Consider the following 20,709-nt stretch of genomic DNA (forward strand, 5'->3'; position numbering starts at 1 on the left):
ACAAACTAGTTCAATAATGCTTACTTGCTAATTATTATACAGAACAAATGTTGCTTGCCAAGTGTTGTGTGGAACCTTTTATTCTTCTCTTCAAAAATTTTATCCTTAGGAAAGCTAAATACGTGTTCCAATCTGGAAGGCTTCATTTATGTAAGTCTCCAATTTCATAATGTCTAGGTTGAATAGAGGGGAGGAGAGCAGAAAAAGGGTGCTCAAGGTCAGTCAGCCTAACCTAGATAGGAAGAAGCACATCTAACACTAGAGCATCCCATCCAGAGTCAGGGGTAGGTAGGACTAGAACCCGGGTCGCTGACCTAGTTTTAATATGCACCATCATATTACCATCCTCCTTTGTGGGCCTTCTACTGGTCTCAACTTTCAGCTGGTGTCACATATTCTTTCTCTAGTGCTGATCTTTCCCCTCATTTTACCTCAGCTGCCAGCCTGTTTTCAAAAGCAGGGGTTAACCAAGACCTCTTCCCAGTGTCCTTGTCTCTCTCTCTCCCTCCCTTCTCTTTCCCGAGTTTTCAAACTGTCCATCCTCCTCTTCAGTCTAGCCTACATTTTCTTTCCCCAATCTTCCCTTGGCATTGTCCCTTCACTGATCCCTCCCTTTTGATTCAAATCCAGTCTGTCTGGTGGAAGCCATGAATACTTCTACTGGAAGAAGCTGCTAAGCCCTGGGTCTGAACTCTGGTCGCCATAAACCCTTGGTCGTCCTGAAAAAGGCCATAAGTTAATATCATAACCTTTTAGCAGGATCCCTGGGATTGTCTCTACTATTGCCTGGCTTCCTGGCTGCTGATGTGAACATCTTTACACCTCAGATACGACTGTAGATGTGTGTTTAGCCTCCTTTAGCCAAAAACAACACATTTATTTTCATTAAGATGTATTATCCAGGACTGGAGAGACGGCTTAGTAGTTAAGGGCATGAACTGCTCTCACAAGAGCATCAGAATTTGGTTCCCAGCATTGATTATCTGGAGACTTGACCTCCTGTAACTCCAGCTCTAGGGAATCAGATGCCTTCTTCTGGCATGCACAGGCACCTACAGTCACCAACACCCCCCCCCCCCCCCCCGCCCGACACACACACACACATACACACACATGCAGTTTTCAAAATACATCATCCATGGAAGTATTCAGTGCTTCAGCAATTTTCTCCTTTGGCTGTTAAAAACAATCTTAGCTGGGTTTTAGATCTTTGCCAAATTTGTATTATGCAGACATTTGCAAGAGGTTGGATTTATTAGAACTTTTCCAGAATAATGACCTTCTTCAAGTGTGCTAGCCCTCCCCCAGAGCAGAGAGTATTGACACCATAGTTCCAGTTGGCTTGTGTTCGTCTAGCCTTCTAAATTTTGTTGCTTTCCTCAATGTGGATTTTGTCTCAGGCACATAATTGTTGAGACGTCAGGAACTCAGTTTATCTCCCGCATTCCTGTAATTCATATATTAATTCCTCTTGATAAATTTGGTTAAATACAGTGATCAAACATTAAAGTTCCATTTGGAGAAAAAGCTTGCAGGACATCTGCTTCCTCCTTTCACACAAGTGATGTTTCAGCGGTGTTACCAAGAAGGGGAATTGCTGGCAGAGGAAAAGGACAGCTTTGGGAACCCAAGAGCACAGTCTGGTGTGTCCTCCTGTCCTCTTGTGTGACGGGTAGGGTCAGTGTGGTGTGGGCTTTCTTTTTCAGCCCTGAACAATCTGTCTTTCTAAAGTCCTCATCGTGACTGAAGGCTTTGAGTTCCCAGACTCGTGCTCATAAGGTTTGCCTTCTTAGTTTTGTATTGTTCCTACATTGGCAGCCAAAATCCTATCAGATTCTCATGCCATCTCTCCCATGAGTCTCTTCATTTTACTTTTTCCTTCCTGTACCCAGCTCCTCATAGCTCTTGACTACGATTTTAAAAAGATGGGTTCTTGCATGTCACCCTAACTGGATTGGAGTGATTCTACCACCTCAACCTCTGGTGTGACTGGAGCCATAGATTCAAGCATTTCCACACGGTCACATCACCCTCTTCACTGGCACTTCTCTAACCAACCTTGTTCTAGTCCAGGGACACCAAACGAAAGCCTATGCTCCTTGTCCTAGCTGTTCACGAACTGGATGGAATTCAACAGCTGCCCGTCTGTCTCAGATCTCTTCAGGTGCCAGTTCTGAGGACCAAATTGTCTGTGTGATCCTGAGTCAGTTCTGACCACGTTCCCTTCCGCTAGACGATGAGGGAGGAGATAATCTCATTTATAATCCAGAACGCTTTGTGCCCAGGGTCCTTATACATCCTCTAATCCAAAGTTCCCCTTCCGGTGTAAGACAGTGACTTACGTTTTGTCTCAGTTTCACTACTTTCATTTGGGTATCTCTCTTGGAAACTTAGGCCTACCTATACCCCAATACTCTGGTATCTGGCCATTCCCAATCACCCGAAATAACAGAAAGAAGTCAGTATAAACCCCTGGAGAATTTGCCTAGCATAAAGCTACCACTTTGTGTACTTTCACTTTGTTTAAAAAATTAATTTGAGGGCCGGGCGGTGGTGGTGCACGCCTTTAATCCCAGCACTCGGGAGGCAGAGGCAGGCAGATCTCTGTGAGTTGGAGGCCAACCTGGGCTACAGAGTGAGTTCCAGGAAAGGCTCCCGAAGCTAGACAGAGAAACCCTGTCCCCCAAATAAACAAACAAACAAACAAATAAATAAATAATACAATTAATTTGATTGGCTTTTTTTTGGAGTAACTCCCAATGGATTTAGACTATGCGTTTCTTTGCACAACTTATTGCAGTTATGGCCAAGACCCAGAGCAGAATCAGGACGAAAGGGTCCCGAGCTACTTGAAAATATTACTGGTAAGTAAGCTCTCCAGCTCTCATATACTGTCTAGTTTTCTTTCATTACCCCCAAGCTCTGTGAGGCATGAGAACAAGAGGGTGTAGTTGGGCACCACAGCTGGGTGCAATAATTCCTCCCCACACCCTATCACCCACCTTCCTGCACTCTGGGTGGTTTGCTTCTTACTGAAAAGAAACCCTGGGCCTCTGAAAACAGAAGGGAAAGAAGATCCCTTAAATAACAGTGGGCAGAATGGAGACTAAGCCCGCGTTCCTCCTCTAGTGAGGGCCAGCTCTACACAGTCTTATAGAAGTCCATGGCAATGAGCTCCAGATATCCTCAAGGTAAATGGCCTCTAGTTAATCCATCAGTGATGACTGACTTCCCATTTCCTGCCCTGTGACAGCCCCCACTGGGACATACTGGGATTGCCTTTCTAGAAAACATGTTATCAGGTCATTATGTCAGGGTCTGTTTCTGATGGAGCCTGTCCTAACACAAGTTACAAGCACTAAGCCAAGGAATGAGAGAAAGGAAAAAGCTTTTAACAGAGACAGTAATGGAAGTGTGTCAGCAATGAGTTCATCATCGGGGTCCATTGAGTCACGAGCATACTGCGCTGAAGTAGCAACCACGGTACAATATATTTCAGAGAGTCCTAGAAGAGCTTTCTACATGCAAGAGTCAAAACCAACTGTGAAAATTGAAGTACCTTAAGGAAGAATTCATTGACTAGCTGGAAGCTTGAGTTTCCTGAAAGACCCTCCCTTGGTAACAAGGATTTGCTGGATTTTCATTTGAATGGAAGTCATTGCCTTCGAGCTTCAAACCTTCTGGCTCCAGAAGTTTGGATTTTTATGGCTCACGTTCTTCATATTAGTTTTTGATTGTGTCTCTTCTTTGCTTGCATAATAGAGTTCTTTTTTAAAAGTCCGCCTGCCCACGGAAGCCCCCTTTACCCCTTGGCTATTTCAGTGACTCTTCTCTCACCTCGTGATCTCATTCCCAGGCTGTGGAGGTCACTCTGCATGCAGAATCCCAGAGGCCAGGACTCTGAAATCTGTACTTCTGTTTTGTTTTCAATCCAAATTGATTATTTTTTTCAGTTTTCATCCAGATGTTTAATATCATGTAAACACAGCTTGAAAGTGTCCCTGAACTGCTTGCAGATGTATGCCAGTGAAACACTTTCCAAATTACATATAATGATGCTCTCAGTCTATTTATATCTACGCCATAATCTCTGCCTAGAATTTTAGCTGTGGGATTAAGATGGAAAGAAAGTGAAAAATTCACATGTATGGGTGATTTGTCTATTTGATTAAAGACTCCAGATATTTTGGTAACATGCAGGGATTGGCACTATTTCCTACTGAATGCTGACATGTTTAGGACCATTTCTTATGTTGGTTCTTGGCTATAGTCTTAAAAAGGTTTGCAAGGAAGCTAATAGTCTGAAAATATTGGGAGCCACTCAAAACAGGTCCTATCAAAATAGTACAGACTAAGTGTCTTAAGAGATCAGAATTCAGAATTAGAGAGCTAGCTTGCTGTGAAGGCATTCCTTTTGTTAGCTGGGGTGTGGAGGGGAGGCAGACCTTGTTTGTCTCTTTTGTAAGTGCATTAATCCAGTCACAAGAGGCCCACCCTCTCCAGGCACCATGGTGAATCCCGTTACTTGGGAAACCAAGGTAGGAGAATCACTTGAGTCCAGGAGTTGAGGCCAGCCTGAGCTACATAGCAAGATATCACCTCAAAAGCAATCCCCACAAAGCAGACAAACAAGAACCAGCCTTTCCTCCCAGGCCATCTCCATTCCTCTCTGCCACCCACTGAACTTCAGAAAAGAGGATCCATCCCCCTGCTGCATCCAACAAACACAGCTTACCACCAAAGATAGACATCACTGCAGGGAAAAGAATGGAGAAATTCCAAGTAAATGGGCCCAAGAAGCAAGCAGGCAAAGCCATTTTAATACCTGACAAAACATACTTCAACCCAAAACTAATCAGAAGAGACAGGGGAGGACACCACATATTCTTCAAAGAAAAAACCTACCACGAGGACCGTGCAATTCTTAACATCTCTGCATCAAACACAAGGCCACCCACATTCATAAACAACACTACTACCGCTTGAACCACATATTGATCCTCACACAGTGACAGTGGGTGACTTCAATACCCCACTCTTGCCAATAGACCAGTCATGTGCACAAAAACTAAATAGAAATGCTGGCTTATAATGTCATAAGTCAAATAGCAAATAGCTACAGAATATTTGACTCAAATACAAAAGAATAGACTTTCTTTTCAGCAACTTGTGGAACTTTCTGCAAAGCTGGTGACATACTTGGACATAGAAAAAATCTCAACAGATATAAGAAAATTGTAACAACACACTGCATGCTATCTGACCACCACGGATTAAAGCGACATATCAACAGCACAGAAAACTTACAAACTTATGGAAACTGAACAGCTCTCTACTGAATGAAAAATGGATCAAGGCAGAAATTAAGAAAGAAATGAAAGACTTTCTAGAATTGAATGAAAATGAATACACAACATACCATACCTGTATAATAAAAACGTTAATACATTCACGAAAGAAACTGAAGAAGATATCAGAAGATGGAAAGATCTCCCAGGCTCATGGATTGGTAGGATCAATTTAGTAAAAATGACCACCTTACCAAAAGCAATCTACAGATTCAATGCAATCCCCATCAAAATTCCAACACAATTCTTCACAGAAATCACAGGACAATTTTAAACTTCACAAGGAAACAGAAAAATAAGGTTAGCTAAAACAAGCCTGAATAATAAAATAACTCCTGGAGGTATCATCATCCCTGACTTCAAGTTGTACTACAAAGCTATAGAGACGAAAAGCTTCTGTATTGCAAAGGATACCATCATTTGGGCAGAGTGGCAGGCTGCAGAATAAGAATAAATCTTCTCCACTTTCACATCTAACAGAGTGGCAGTATCTAAAATATACAAAGAACTAAAAAAAAAAAAACAAAAAAAAACAAAAAAAAACCCCCACACACACAAAAACTAGACACCAAGAAATCCAATTAACCAATTGAAAAAAGGTATATAGAACTAAACAGAGAGTTCTCCAAACATGAGGCACAAGTGACTGAGAAACACTTAAAGAAATGTCCAACATCCTTAGCCATCAGGGAAATACATATAAAAACTATTTTAAAATTTCATCCTTCACCAGTCAGATTGGTTGTAATAATAAAACAATTGACAGGACATGCTGGTGGGAATGTGGGGGAGGGGAACACTTATTCACTGCTAGTGGGAGTGCAAACTTGTACAGCCACTGTGGAAATCAGTGTGACAGTTCCTTGGGAAGCTGGGATAGATCTACCTCAAGATCCAGCTCTACCACTGTTGGACATCTACCCAAAGGATGCTACATCCTACTACAGAGACATTTGTTCCTCCATGTTTATTGTTGCTCTCCTCATAATAACCAGAAGCTGGGAACAGCCTAGATGGATAATTAAGCTGTGGAACATTTACACAGTGGGGTATCATTCAGCTGCTAAGAAAAAAAGAAATAACAAAATTCACAGGAAAATGGATGGAGCTAGAAAAAGACATGCTGAATGAGGCAATCCAGACCCCAAAAGAAAATATTGTATGTTTTCTTTTATAGGCATATGTAAGCTTTTAAGTAGTATTCATGCTACAATCAATATAACAAGAGAGGTTATGTACCTAGTCAGGAACTAGAGCATAGACCAGGGTCTCCTGAGGAAGGGGAAATAGAATGTATTGCTATGGGGAGGTGAGGGGAAAACAGGACCAGAGGACAAAGGGGGTGGAGGGAGAGGGAGAGAATGTGGGGATGGATAACTAACACGAAGGGAACGTTTATAGGCTATATGGAAACCTGCTACTGTAGAAGATTCCTAAGATATATATATATATATATATATATATATATATATATATATATATATATATATATATGTATATATATATATATATATATATATATATATATATATATATATATATATATATGTAAATCTGAATGGAATCACCAAATAATAGAGAGACCATGCCCAAACTAGACATCTTATCCCACCAACTGAAACTTCCAGTGACAGGAATGGATTACATATTGTTGAGTTGTTGGCCAAAGGGGTCCTATGGAAACCCCAAACATCTTGGGCTACTCTCCACAAATTGATGGTAAGGTTCTCTTGGTGAAGATCATGCTTACATAGCTCATTGAACACTGAGAATTTGAGCTGATGCCTAACTACAGTCTTTGTTCCTACTGACTAGTGCTTGTGGTATTGGAAGGTACTCTGCATGCTACCATAGGAGAAAGGTAACCATCAACCCACCTACAGACCCCGTGATCTACAACTTTGACCTGCCTGCGAGATGTGCTAGTATAATAGTGGTACTGATATGGTAGGAGTAACAAGCCACTCTCTGATTAAATTTAAGGCCCACTCCATGAGATGGAGCCAGGCCTGACACTGGTAGAGTGGCCAAGAACCTGAGACTGGATAGATCATGAGCCTCACAGAAAGCGAAATACTATTGTTCTATTAAAGGAACACAGCAATAAAGTGATTCCTAATGACATTCTGCTATACCCATAGATTAGTGCCACACCTATCCATCATCAGAGAAAGTTCTTCTTGCAGTAGATTGGAACTAAAACAGAGACCCACAGTGTGCAGAGAGTGAGAGACTTTGGCACGCACCCTGGCATAAATAGGATGTCTGTATCCTACCCCTCCCCTCAAGGATCAGGGCCCTATGCAGAAGAGGAAGTGGAAAGATTTTAGAGCCAGAGGTGATGGATGACTCCAAGGAAACTCTGTCAGCCAGAGCAGGACTGATGTACATATGAACTCAGAGAGACTATGGCAGCATGCACAAGGCCTACAGTGTCTCAATACTGCAAGGAAGAAGTGGACATAGGGTCCCATCTCTAACCAAGATCTCTGCAACTGATACCTGTTGGCAAAAAAAAAAAAAAAAAAAAAATTAGTTTTCTCCAATGGAGTCACACCAGGCAAACTCTGCTCTGAGTAGGCTCCATGCCCAGGAGTAGTTAGCCAACACAAATGAACTCAATGGTACTTTTGAATGGACTGGGACTCTTGTGATGGGGACATCTCCGTATCATGTGATGTTGGAGCATGAGCATTTTACTCCAGACAGGGTGGACAGGTGTTGGACCAGATGTTCACTAGATTTCTTTCCCTCTCCCCAAAACTCTGTCAATGTCTTTTCCTAAAATTTCTTTTGTTGCTTTGCTGTAGAATAGGTGTCAGGATCTGAAAATTCGAATATGACAGGAATCTCAGGGAAATTATGTTACTAGGAAACCAGAAAGTCTTGGCATTTGTTCATTTATTTATTCTGCTACCATATACTGTTCCCGAAGTCTGGCCAAACCAAATTCTTTGTCTGTGGCCAGTCTTTGTGAGTTGGTTTTCCTCCCCAAATAGCCAAGGCTCAACACTTCTGAGTACCAAAGCTACTGGTTAGCAATTTTTTGTCCTGTTCTTTAGGATACTAAAGTATAAGACAGTGTGTCTAGTGCGCTAATTATTCTAAACAAGAGCATGAATTTATTCTGAATCTTTGGAGCTCTGTTGCCTAAATATATAAAATGTTTAGTCCAAACTTTTCAGCCTCAGCACGATAGCATTGTGAATAGACAGCTCTTTGTCACGGGGATGCTCTGTGCACTGTAGGCTGTTTTAGAAGCATCTTTGGTCTCTAGTTACTAGACTGCAGGGGCACCTCCCAGTTTTGACAACCAAAAATGCCTAAATACAACCCTGGAAGTAAATCATCCAGATGTTGTTAACCTAATAACCACCCAAGCTATGTCAGAAGCCCACCCTTTCTGATCTTATCGCCTGAACCTGGAGATGGGGACCTCATGGAATTAATATTAAGGACCAGAAGCCAAACGACCTATGTTCAAATTCTGAGTCTCTTGTTTCTAACTTACTTATCTCTCTAAGCTTTAGTTTCTCTGTCTGTGAAATGGGACAATGACAATACCGTACTGGTCAAGAGAATGAAATCAGTTAACATTAGTTTATCACAGTACTACTAAAGAGTGTTCACATGACTTATTACTGTTATTAACCTCCCCCACCTTGGGCTGGAATGAAAATGGTCATTTATTCCTTGGCATATAACTTAACCTGAATGCATTCTGTATTGAACACATAGGCTAACTACTATACCTAACAACTATGAAGCTTAAAGGCTAAACATAATGGTTTATTCTCGCCTACCTAGTGGTCCAGATGTTTCTAGTGGAACAACTGTCCTGGGAAGCTCTTCTCCAAGCAGACTTGGGGACCTGCTAGCTCTGCCACTCCAGCATCTTTCCTAAAATGAAAATGCTCTAAAGGTTAGATGAAACTGAGAAGTAATCTATTTTCATACTGCCTCGGGGGTTCAAAGTGATGGTTAACCTGTCTTATGTGTCTACAGTTAAAAAAAAATGTTTAATGAAATGTGTTTTGATAAATCAAGATTCAATTTTGATTTTTTATAGCATATCAGCTATTAAAAATCCAATGGCAGAAGCCTGCTATGGGAAATGTGAGTGTTGGTTTGGGACAGAAAAATGACATAGTGAAACTGTATTTCAGGAAGGGCTGTGTTGACACTTTGAGGACTAGTGTCTAGTCACGATTAGACCAAGGAGGAAGAGCTTGCTGTCACACTCTAAGTGAGAGAAGAACTGCACTGAGCAGGGACCATTCAGTAAATATATGTCATTTTCATTTGTTAATTTTATCTCCACATAGTAGGACCAATAATGGAGAACTCAAAGGGAGTAGGATCAGTGGTAGAACACTTTGCTGACATATGCCAGGTCATGGATCTTTTCCCTAGGACTACAAAACACAGAACAGAGACCAGAGGCATTAAGAGACAGAGTTACAAATGGCGAGGGAAGAGAAAGTGTCAATACTGTCGGCTGGTGTGACAGAGAGCTTAGCTGGAAGAGGAAGCCTGGAGGTCTGGAGAGAGCTGTGGAGGCTGGCAGGTGAGATCATCCAGGGACGGACTTGAAAAGGAGGACAGGAGAAGGAGCACAGGGTGGATTCCAGAGAGCAGCCCATCTGGGAGAGTTTGGAGAAGAACACAAGCAGAGAGAGGGAGTCCAGCTCTGTGCCTGACCCAGAGGCTGGGGATGAGGGTATGACAAAAGGGACATGACAGATGCTGCCTGAGTCTTCATGGAGTCAAAACAAAGACCTAACATCGGACATACTGTAACAGTGGTTCTCAGCCTTGGGGGGCAGGGTGTTGAAGACTCTTTCACAGGGGTCACCTAAAACCATTGGAAAACACATTTTTTAAAAAATAGATATTTACATTGCAATTCATAACAGTAACAAAATTGCAGTTATGAAGTAGCAATGAGAATCATTTTATGGTTGGGGTCACCATAACTTGAGGAACTATATTAAGGGGTCGTAGCATTAGGAAGGTTGAGACCCACGGCCCTATAAGATGAGAGCCATCATCTCAAGGCTTAGCAGGCTTGTGAGGGCATCAAGGCAGTCATCGCTCTGGGAGCTTTAGCTGGAAGGACTGGGAAGGACTTGAGAGGAAAGGGTTTTGAAGCACTCTACAGAGGAGCTCAGGAGTCTACTTGGAGGGATGTAGTGGGAGCTTTTTGAGCAGTGCCTGGAAGCATCGCCCCTAGTGAGGTGGCAGGTAACTGTTACACCTGCCTATGACCTTGAGGTATATGCCCCTGGGGAGTGGTCACTGGAGGACCCTTAAGATCTGGCATGCATGTACATGCTGTCTCTTTGCTACCTTGTGGTTTTAGATGCTGGAATGGACCAGGGCAGAGCTCACTAGAGAACAGCATTGGACCCTGCCTCACCCTTCCAAGATCCATGAATAGTTATCCAAGAATAATTCCTTTATTCTGTCTTGTGAGTTAACTCCCAAATACATTCCTTTGCTCATTAAATAGACTCTGTGGATTGCTAGTGATATAATTCCAATAGAGGGAAACCAAGTATCTGAGAGAGAGGCCTAGGAATGGAAGGAGGAGGCCCTGCCCATTGACAGGAGCCCAACAGACAGTATAGGGAGCAGTGCAGAGCAATGGGAGGCGCTCTGGGAAAAAGCAGGAGTGTCTTTTTCTCAGAGTGTAGGTAGTGAAGGAAATGTAGAGGGCAGAAGAAGGACTGTGTATGAAAGGAAGCTCTGAGGGGATGCCATGAAGCTGCCAACACTCATGCATTTATGTATGGCTACATATGTATGTGTGTACGCATGTGTGTGTATGTATATGTGTGTTTATGTGTGTGTATGTGTATTTGTGTGTGTTTATGTGTGTATGTATGTATATGTATGTTTATATGTGTGTATGTATGTATGTGTGTGTTTATGTGTATGTGTATGTATGTATATGTGTGTGTATGTGTTTGTGTGTGTTTATGTGTGTATGTATGTATATGTATGTTTATGTGTGTGTATATGTGTTTGTGTGTGTGTGTGTGTGTGTTTGTGTGTGTGTATACATAGGTCATAGGTCTAACATAATGAAAGCCATCTGGTGCCCCTTTGTATGAGAGACTCCAGAAACACCAAGTTTGAAAGGACCATAAAGATCAATCCATGAAAACATTGTATTTTTGCATCATGGGACAAGAAATTCATCCAGGTCGGGTCATCTGCCCCAGCTGCAGTTAGCCAGTGGGCAGCAGAGCCAGGGAAATGTAAGATCCATTAATGCTTCCTCTGCTGCTTCTCCCTCTTATGAATTGAGTGGTTTTCCTGCCTATTATCTTAGCATAAAAAGAAAAGGAGCAGTTTGCCATGCAGATCTGGGAAAGTATTGTCATCAGAGATTTAATCCATGCTTAGGACCCTTTGCTTCACACTGTCAGAGGAACTATCAAAAGAAAATTATTGGAAAGAACTAGCCATGTATTACAGCTTCCAATCCCATAAGCACAGATGTCCACTGGCAAAATTGAAATGAAATTGAAATGAATTAAAACTTGTCTTGTTTTTAGTTCCTGGGAATAAAAAATTCTTGCTACACATGAATGCCCCGGTTTGGTCTCCGCCCCCTTATTACTAAACAAAAGCAGAACACAACGAAAATAGAAGCGAACACAGGAGTCTGCCCCATTTCCTCCTTTGTGTGACAATGCCTTTTTTTGTATCAGCTCACATCATGGAGTATCTATCCATCATAGCACTGTCTCCTTAGCGGCCTCAAAGAAACTAAAGAAAGTGTGTGAAGGGGTAACCATATGACAGCCCATCTCTTTGGGTCCTTTCAGGCCTAAGTTAGTGATGGATGGAGTCATTAAGCCCATTAGCGAATGAACAAGATGGGAATCTGTGTCTTCTGGTGGTTATGGCTGTGGGTGGGAAGCAAGACATTCTGGGTTCAAATCCCGCCCCCCCTTCATTCCCTTCCAACAGCATTTTTTCTTTTGGAAAGATCTTTAGTTGGTGAAACAAATGTGTCAACCGGTCCTGCACTCCAGAGTTATTTTGAAGGTCACCATGGAAGGGCAGTAAACCCAAGTGTGTGGTTTCATCAGTGTTAGCTGGACCATTTTGTCACATGACAAGGACTCCTTGACCAAACTCCCAGCGAGCTCCTCTGAGCCTCGTTTCGGTGGTCTTGACTTTGGGCTCCTGTGTCTGTATCCGTCCTTGCCAAGTCTAGAAAGTCAGTCTAGAGAGAGCGCTTTACCCTTGACACATGATCACCCTGGCTTACCCCCAGCAAGAACCGTTCTGAGTTGCCTTAGCAAGAGTCCACCTACCATTGCCCTTTCCTCTTAGTGATTTTCCATATTCACCAATCCCCATCTCAGCTCTTTGGCTATACGTTACCACTAGGCCCTGTGTTTAGAGCTGAACGCCACTCCCACCCCATCTCCTATGTCCATCATTCACCCTGAATAAAATAGTCCTTATGCTTCCTTTTAATAAGCATGGGTGTAATAGTTTCTTCAACAAGAACAGAGGGGAGTTAATGAGGCCCTGATAGGAATGTTGTCTCAGGAGGATGAGAACAAAGGAGAAAACTGGTATGAGAAACTGGGGCTGGCTGCTTGCTAGTCCGGACAGGGCATCTGCATCCTGGCTGGGATGGCTCTGTGCTGCAGCCAGCCTTTCACTCTAGCTCTGCAGGTCCAGAACTTTGATTCATCAAAGCCTCCAGGAGGTAAGAAAGGACAAGAATGTGAGGTCTGGAGTTCACAAAGACTTCTGTTTCATATTCTCTCAAATTCTGCTTTTTTGTGGTAGCTTTAGGACCTTGGTCCTATAGCTTTAGTTGGTTGTTATATGGAAATGAGGGATAACAAAGATTTCCTTTAGATATTCTGATTTAATATATGCTGGAAAGCCTAGAATGGTTAAGAGGCCAATAAATGGACACTATTCATTAGGCTTTGGAAATTGAGTGGAACCAAACTCACAGAGCCCCATCTGTAAAGTAAGATGTGAGTTTTCATATCACAGGGGTGGAAAACTTCACACATGCCTAAGACCCGTGGCTGTGCTCCAGGCCTCGCTTCCCCACCCTGGGGACAGCACATCAATAATGTGAGGGCTGCAAAGCCTCCATGCTCACTGTTCACACCTGCAGGCTGCTCTCTGCAGATACCTGCCACCCACAGCCAGGGACTACAGTCAGTCTTGCCCAGTGGAACACCCTCAGATCACATACAGAGAACAACGTGGCAATGTCTGGGAGTCGTTACGCCTGGCAACCGCCTCCAATCAGCCAACCCCCAGGTTAGGACAACTCTATGGGGTATGCTCTTCCATCTCCTGGAGCACCACAGCAGACTTGAGCTCAGATGTCTAGAGACTCTTGTGTGGCAACCCACCCTTTACTCCTTGCTCTCCTCTCCCTGTCTCATTCCAGCTCAGTAGTCACCTTGTTCTTTTTCCTAGACTATCATTGGCCCTGGGCCTTAGAGACTCAGTGACCTCACTCAAAGAGTCCTCAGCCATGAGGCCACTAAGTACCTGAGCTGGAGGCTGTCCAAGCCAAGCTCTTCAATCGACAAATGCAATGATATGAAAATGATATCAAGAGGCCACACCGATTTGTTCAGATTCACTAAGAAGTGGAATTGGCTCCAAAACAAGCTCTCCTGATTTATGAGTCTACCGAATGAATGGATATTTATCATCTCTGTGCCAGCTCTGCGGTGATCCCTAGATGCTGCAGAAACCAGCTCTGAAGGGAGATCTGCTCTTCCTGACATCACAGAACAGCCCTTATTTTTAAAAATCTTATTAGTCAGTAGAATAGTCAGAAGAGGTCTTAGCACATGGAGGTCATCATCAGGTGCCCTCCCCATCCCTAGGTCTTTCTGGGGATCTGCTTCTTGCTCCTACCAGGAGCTGGTCTCAGTCATGTTCACCGCTTGCCTGGTCCACAAGCCTTGGTCTTTCTTCCAGATCTCTGCTTGCTTCTTCCTTCACAGCCACATCTACATGTCTAGAAATTCTCCTTCACATGCACAGCCTCCATTTTCCCTGCTTTGCCACCTCACTCCTGGGAGTTCTTGAGCCTGACTCTGCAGAGGCTTCCGCAGCCTATCCAAGGCTGCACAGGATTCACAGTAGGTGCTTGGGCCTCTGGAGTCCAGAAGGGCTCACTCAGGGATGGAGGGGTCTATTATCCTCTGAAAACTTATCTGAAATGTCTCCTATGCTGCATGCATCAATGACCTTTAAAATTTTGCACTTTTACAATGAATCTGATTGCTTACTATATTGCTTTTACATGCAGCTTGGTGTTTATACCATGTCTTTTCCAAAAGACACACTTGGCTTCCCAGGCTTATTTTCTGTCTATCAGGGAGACCTAAGTTCCCATTTTAGTCTCATTCCTCAGCAGTGCTGTGGTTTGGGGCAAACTGCAGAATTAGTATCTTTGGATATGAATTTCTCTTGGCTTTCTGTAAAATAGAAGACTCACCCACTTCACTGCCTTGAGTGAAAATACATATCAAGTGTGTCGTGAATATTCACATCTTTCTCCTTTGCCTGTGTCCAAGGCTATCTCATAAAATGGGGGCACCCATCTGTTTTCCCCCCGTTACTGCTGCTCACCTTTTATGCTGAAGCTGGGGTGCTGGCAATGAGGCTAGTGTTGAGAAGTAATGCTGAGTTCTTGTCAGGTATGGAATAGTTCTCAGGGGTTCCACAGGGACCCAAGAGACCCAGTAAGGAGAAAGGCCTTTCTCTCTTTTTCTGTGTAGCCTGGTCTCTAGGGGACACTTAGCCTAACTTGAGGAGTGGACATTAATGGCTCCTCCATAGATCCCAGTGGCATATGCTCTCCATCTTGGGTTATCAGGAAGCCAATAATAATTGCCACATGGACAATGCCCAGAACTGAGCTCAGCCTCTGCTCCTATCTCTTCAACAAGCTTCGGGAAGCAGCTGAACAGCCTCTTCAACAACCATTCTGCGAAGCCCGTGACCTTGCTTTCAGCTGCCTCATCTGGGGAGCAGGACTTTGTGTCAGTTTTCTATGGCCTAGAGGGTGGCCCGGCTCCAGAGCCAGGGATGTCAGCCTGACCCTGACTCATGCAGGCCCTGAGTTTAGAGCTCAGAACCAGAGAGTTCTGGATGATTAAAAGAAGGAGGTTCCAGTGAGTAATCAAAGAGCAGCTGCGTGAGCTTGGTGGTCTGAGTGCCATCCCTCAAAACTGCCAGCAAGGGAGTCTGGAGCTAGCCCAGAAGACCCAGGAGAGGCTTGGCATCCTTTCCGCTCGCCCAGACATGTACCTGAATTCACTCTAAGCCCAGCATGCCTCCTCATTCTTCTGCAGGATCTTGAATCTTGAGCTCATTTTGTGACACTTATGAATGGAAAGATAGCTCTGCTCAAGGATGGCGAACAAGTCCCCCAGCAGGCTTCAGCACGCCGTCTGGAACAAGAAGACTCTGACATGACACCATTGCACAAGTTTGTGAGGAGTGGTAGCTTTGCATCTTGTCCTTGGGTGCATATGTCTCTGTGTCCGGGTCTGCTTTGATAGGCTCTTGAAGGGGTCCTGGGTAGTAGTGGTGGTAAGCCTTCCATGTTCCTGCACTGCCCATAATTCAGGCTCTGGTGGCAACCCTCAGACCCAGCCACAGACTAGCCACAAACGATACCTGTAGAGGCATGGTCCTCAGACCCTGGAGGCATAATTCTCCTAGATATGAATCATTCACAATCCTCCTTGTCACCACAGTGTCTACGGAGTGACCTTAATAAATGTATATTGAAGACATGAGTTTTAGGTGCCTGTTAAACTCTATCATGTTTACTGTCGAGTAGTTGGTTTTTCCCAGTACATAAGTAAGTGACAAGGCTGGACATGGTAACCTCAGGAAGCTTCCATCCTCCTGGGACCTGTCAATGCCAGACTCACCCCTTCATCCAGGGGTGTCGGTGGTGTGCAATTTGTTTTAAATACCTGCAAGTCCTAAACAAAAGAGCCACACGTGCCCTAGTGAGGAGAGTTCAAACAGAATGATAGCCTGTGTCTGCCGGTCTCAGTCACCTGGGGGCTTCATTGCAGATGTCTGTACTGAGTCCAAAAATCACTTCCCAGGTCTCTGCTGCGTGTCCTGTGGGAAGCCTCCCAGATGAAAACTGGGGATATGCAGCAGCGACCTGGGAAGTGATCGTAATAAATACGTATAAAGTAATAATAAATAAATATATTTCATTGTATAATACATATATGTCACATTTTTTTCTTACTTGCTCATCTATTGAACTCAAGTCAATCCATCTTTTGGTTATTGTGGGTTAATGTGAAATATCTCCCCCAAGGCTCATGTGTTGAAGGCTTGATCCCCAGAGCAATGTTCAGTGGTGGAGGATTTGCAAAGTGATTGGATCATGAATGTTCTGACCTAATCAATGGATTAGTCTATCGAGGGGTTTGTAATTGAGTGGATACTTGAAGTGGAAACTGGCGGGTGGAGCTTGGTTGGAGGTAGTGAATCCCTGGCGGTGTGTTTGTGAAGGGTGTATCTTGTCCCCGATTCCTTCCTATGCCTGTCTTTCTGCTTCCGTGAGCAGCCTCCTTTGACATGCCATCATCCCACTGCCACAACATTCTGCCTCGCCTAATAGTTAGAGCAATGGATTCCATCAGGGCTGAACCATGAGATCAAATAAACCGTTCCCACACTAAGCTGGTTTGCTGAGGTAGTTTGTCATGGTGATCAAAACCGACTGGTACCATTTTGAATTAAGCTGCAGTGAACATTGGCGTAAACGTATCTGTCACACCTCTACTTTTAGTTCCTTCTGAGTTTACACCTAATAGCAGCATGGCTGGGTCACACGTTCGTGTTCTGTGTTTAGCTTTTTGAGGAGCCACCGGGCTATTGCCACAGTAGACACACGGTAACATCCCACTAGCAATGCACAAATGTTCTGCACCCCACAGTTCTCGCTGTGCCTCAGAGGATGGCCTTCCCTCGATACCTGTGGGGCACTGGTTCCAGGACCTGCCAGATACCATAAATCTGAAGTTTCACATCCCTTGCACAATGGTGTCTGTTCGTGAGGGCCTTTGCACATCCTCCCGTAAGTCAGTCATCTCCGGATGACCTAACACAATGTAAAAATGCTATGGAAATATTTATGGAAATTATTTAGGAAATATTTATGAAAATTATTTAGGAAACAATGACTTTACATGTTCACATAGACACTTTTTAAAGAGTCTTTCAAATCAGAGGTGAGATGAATGCACAGATGTAGATGACCTGACTGCACAACTGTGTGAGGTGTGGTCTCAGGGCGGGTTTGGCTTGCATTTCTCTAGTGATAAAAATGATGTTGAAGACGGAAATGTAAAGTCTCCTTTAATGACATTCAAGAAGGCAACACAGTGCTACCAACTGTAATTGCCATGGCATGCCACAGATCCGTGAACTTGCCTTCTTTTCAAATCGATTCTAGCTCCTTTCTGCAATGGTCAGAGCATATTTATTGCGTGACTCAGCCCTTTGAACTGTGTTGAGACTGGTTTTATGTCTTCATGAATTCCAATTTTAGAGTAGAAGGATTTGAAAAAGGGTGGTGGTGGTAAATAATGTGTATTCTAAAGTTATAGAATGCAATGTTCTCTTAGGTCCATGATTTATAAATTAAGTCAAGTTTATACATCTATGTATTTAAATCTTAAATATTTTTAGTGGTTTTTTTTCTGCTTCACCTAGGAATTATTGGAGAGACTTGTTAAATCTTTCATGGTTCTGGGGTCTATATCTCTTTATTCTGTCAAGTTATGCTTTGCATTTGTGGGATTGTGTGTTTTTGGTGCAGTCAGATTTAGAATTATTAGAGATTCCGGGGGGGGGGTGAACTTCTATTGAAATAGTCTTTCCCTTTTATCTCTGAAAATGCTTCTTGCCTCAGAGTCTAAGTTGCCTGACACTGGTTCAGCTCCAGCATTTTTCTTGGGTTTGTATTTATATGTCATGTCATTTTCCTTCTTTACATGGATGGTATTGAAACTTATTTTAATAAGCATGGACTTTGCGATAATTTTGCCTTCTTGACTGCTATATTAGGACCATTTAAATTCAATAAAATTACTGATACATTAGTTCAATTCTACCCACATACTTTCTCTTCTATTTTTTATTCCACCTGTTCTGTACTCCTCCTTTCTCTCTTCTTCTTTTTTAACCACATTTACTACTCATGTAAATATTTTGAGAACAAATATCTACCTTCCCTTTCTGAATCCTCAACATAATTTATCATAGACTTTAACAAACTACCACAAATAACTAGGAGGAAAATGAATTTTAAAGACACAAAAAAGTTAAATAACCAGATGTGGACCACTGGCAGGGTGACTTTTTTCTAAAGAACCACTGATTTGCAACTTTCATTAAAATAAATTTCACCTATAAATATGAGATCATTTGTAATGTGATTATAATTTGTTTGGGTAACAGTTGAATTTTTACATTCAAAAACTGCAAAGCTTCAACTAAGGGGCAAATAAAACTTTTATTATTATTATTATTATTATTATTACACTTTAAAAATTCTACCAACATTAACAAAGAAACAATGACGTCATATTCATTTACATCAGTGCTGTGATCCAAAATACATTTTCCATTATGCTTCTAATCCTGCTGCCTCACAGCAGGGCTTCTAGTGGGAGTTAGCATCCAGTCTGTTCTTGATGAAGACAACACTAGACAGATGTTGCCTGACGTCTGGGCAAGGCTGAATGTGATAAAACCAGTGAGACACATTGAGATATATTTCTCCTTTTCTTGAACCGTCAGGCCAACCATACAGTAATAGAGCCTGTATGTAGTGTAGTAGGCCATCCGCCAAGGCAAAGTTACATCCTGCCTGCGAGGTAGACTTTATCTTCAAGATAGGAGTTAAGATCCCTCGGCAGAGTGTGGGAATCATCTTTACTGGAGTGTCTGTCTGTTCTAGAGATCTTGTACTCTAACTGCTGCTGACCTGTTGCCTCTTCTTCTGCGGGGCCCCCCAGCAAGGGTTCACTTGACTGGATGGGTCGCCATGGCAGTCAACACCCTTGGACATGGACCATTGTTTGTAGAACTGGAACCTGTAGCTTGTGCTGAGCACTGGACTTGCTCCCTGGCCTCAGTCCCAGAGACTTTTCAGTGGTCTCAACTCTACGGCCGCTGCCATCTTCTCCCCTTTTCTCTTCTTGCTTCTTTTGGATAGCTCTAATATTATTTTTTATATTTTTAATCTTCATTGAAGTGGAATTTATATAACATAAATTGAAACATTTCAAAATGAATAGCCCAATGGCATTTGGCACCTTCTCTGTGTTTATGACCAATACCTCTGTCTAATTCCAGGACATTTTCATCATCCCACAAAGATATCTCACATCCAGCCCTTTTGTGTGTACTGAAAATGGAACAAAGGGCCTTGCACACTCTGAGTAAGCACTCTACCACTGAGCTACATCCCCAGCCCTTTGTGTTTTAAGATAAAGCCTCGCTATGTAGCCCAGGCTGGCCTCAAACTCAGCCTTCCTGCCTGTTTTTGGAATGCTGGTATCACACACAGAGGCCACCACACTCCACTTCCCTTTGCTTCCTATTTTCCTCTTCCCTGGCCCTGGTAACCACAAATCCATTTTGTTTCTATGTATTATGGATAAATCAAGTGTTTTTTTCCCAGTCCTTCTCTTCCAGCAGGTTAATTACACATTATTTTACTTTTCTTTTAGTGATTATCTCAGAGGTTACCAATGACCATCCCTAGCTTCTTAGATTGTACATAAAATAATACATTTATTGCTTCCAGGACCAGGAAAATACTTAAGAACACACACTTAGCTTTCCCTCAGCACCTCTGAAGTTGCCAAAAGCCAAGTTTAGCTGCTGGACTGTTGGTACCATGTTCTCCTTGGCTTCCTGTCTACTCAAATCAGCAACTATATTGTGGCGGAAGGTGCCCACAGAATACCCAGTGCACACCAGCACGCTCCCTTCTCTCTGAGTCTTCGCCTCCCCGGTGTTAGCTGCATGCATCTCTCCACTGCCTTTTAACTTAGTGTTTTGTGATGACTTTGTAATCTTGTCTAGCATTTTCAGGTGTCTGTGAGACTGGTCTTCAATAAGCTACTCTGCCATTTTTGAGGGCAAAGGCTGGTGCCTTCATTTTGCAGCACGGACAGAGTGGCCTGGAGGGAGAAGTCAGTAGTCTAATTTTACTGCTAATAAGACAGGCTGGATTTAGAACTCGCGCCTCCTGGTACCCATTTCAGCACTGTTTACCACAGCAGGCTGGGCAGCAAAG

General features: G+C 43.1%; 1 pseudogene; it reads right to left on the reverse strand.

Annotated features, from left to right (window-relative positions):
• Positions 1-19,065: 19,065 nt before the first annotated feature.
• LOC118586788 lies at positions 19,066-19,584 on the reverse strand (annotated as a pseudogene).
• Between the last annotated feature and the right edge of the window lie 1,125 nt (positions 19,585-20,709).

This window comes from Onychomys torridus, chromosome 7 (assembly GCF_903995425.1).
Source record: "Onychomys torridus chromosome 7, mOncTor1.1, whole genome shotgun sequence".
Lineage (NCBI taxonomy): Eukaryota > Metazoa > Chordata > Mammalia > Rodentia > Cricetidae > Onychomys > Onychomys torridus.